General features: G+C 36.5%; 1 long non-coding RNA gene across 1 annotated transcript; it reads left to right on the top strand.

Annotated features, from left to right (window-relative positions):
• Positions 1–463: 463 nt before the first annotated feature.
• Positions 464–1,859, top strand: LOC110444116. Its single transcript, XR_002462202.1, has 2 exons — positions 464–617; positions 1,579–1,859. It is a non-coding gene; the product is annotated as an uncharacterized LOC110444116 (long non-coding RNA).
• The last annotated feature ends 18 nt before the right edge of the window (positions 1,860–1,877 follow it).

Genomic DNA, 1,877 nt, shown 5'->3' with positions numbered 1-1,877 from the left:
AATCGAAGGCTCTGTAAGCACCACCTTGTGGAAGATACAGGTAGATTGGTTTGGTCCTTCGATGTACAACAAAAGAATGACAGGGTCACGGTAAAATTGACCAGTTTTGAGGTCGGGTGTCGCTCCTCTGTAATCTTCAAAGGACAGGTGTAACTAGCAATTGACAGGCTTTTTACCTGAAACCGGTCAAATAGCTTTCCGTGACCCTTCAATTTTGTCAAGACGCATTCAAGGAGTGCAGAGGAGAGCGAAAGCCTTGGATTTCAAGATTGTTAGACTGCGCTAGATAGTAAAATACAGTAGCTATGAGTTGAATTTCATCTATATTTGACCAAAAACAAAGCCAAGAAAAAATTAACTTTCCAAAACGTAAATTAACATGGAACCAAACGGAAAAATGACATAACGTGAAAGACTTGCGGCACGTCACTGTACATTTGATTCAGGGTCAGTATGCTGTTTGGTTTAAGATCTGTTATCGCCCTTAACACTTCGTACTTATAAGGAATGGCAGAACAAAAACAAGGTGGATGAGGCAGAGGCCGACAGTGATAACAATGAGGGCGACAGAGAGGACAGAGGTTATATCAAGGTCCTTGGAGGCAAGGGCAGGAAATGTATGTTTAATGACAGGAAAAAAGTGCTTCTAGAAACCTTGGCCGTTTTTGGTTTATCACAATCCAAACGATTGGACCAGAGTTGTTCATCTATGAATTATGGTTGGCCCTAGTAATATGATGCTGCTTTCAGACGAGCCTTGAAAAAGCCTTTCAAGGCCTGCATAAACATTTGCAAAAACATTAAATGTTATATTTCAAAAACTGACAAACCACAAACAAACAAGCCTCAGGTTTCTACAATTACTACCTTGACCTCCAGTACAGCAGAGAAAGTGGAAAAAGAGGAATTGATTTTCTTAAAATTTTGTTTTCGATTTTTCAACCATGTCCAAGATAGTATACAGATTTATATAGCACAACCAGTGACATGCTTCTGTGTGATGTTTCGTACATACATTATTTTGTCTAAAGAATGGAACAGAAGACACATCGTACCAAACTGGCTGTGCTATATGAACCTATTTACAATCTCTACTTACCAACCTGAAGAAATTGTTTAGAAGTTCTTGTCAGATAAATGAAACAACAATGGCTTAAATCGAACGTCTCGACCTAGGGTCTAGGTGTGTAGATACTATAAATAGCAGCACTATAAGTATTCTATTCCTGAATCAATTTTTTTTTTAGTTTGATTTTTCTCAAATTTGAAGTACATGTATAATCAAGGTCCATACGTTATGAAATCATTGAAAATTACTAATAATTAAATCAAAAGTGAAAAATTACCTGTATGCTAACATGGGCACAGGCTTTGGAAAATTAACGGTAATTGATAAACAAAGAAATTTTGAATTTGATAAGACCACCATGCAAACTACAATGTATAAATAAACCTGCTAATCTTATTACTGCAAATCCAATATTTATAGAGATTTTAAAGTAAGGTTTTCAGTCTGTATTTTGTCATTTTAGAATCACATTTTTTCATATGATATTTCTACTTTGTATCGTTGAACAGGGCACACACAGGGTCAAGAAGGCTCCAAAGATAGCTCAAAGAATGGTAAATTCAAGCGCCCTAAACAGGAACGCAAACGCCCCGAACAGATTATGAAAAGTAGAAACGCAAAAGCAAAGAAACAGGCCTTCCAAAAACATCAGGAACAGACACGTCAAAAACGTAAAAACTTTTCCTCACAAATGTCGAAAAAGAAAGGACGCAGATAGACGTGTATGCAATCAGGATGTTGAAATGGGTAGGAGAAAACAAAAATCATTAAAAAAATGTGATAGAATTAATCCAAAAAGTCTTATTCT

Source organism: Mizuhopecten yessoensis, unplaced genomic scaffold (genome assembly GCF_002113885.1).
Source record: "Mizuhopecten yessoensis strain PY_sf001 unplaced genomic scaffold, ASM211388v2 hete_36024056, whole genome shotgun sequence".
In the NCBI taxonomy this organism is placed as follows: domain Eukaryota; kingdom Metazoa; phylum Mollusca; class Bivalvia; order Pectinida; family Pectinidae; genus Mizuhopecten; species Mizuhopecten yessoensis.
Note: the sequence above shows the minus strand (reverse complement) of the source record. Positions and strands in the feature narration are given on the sequence as shown.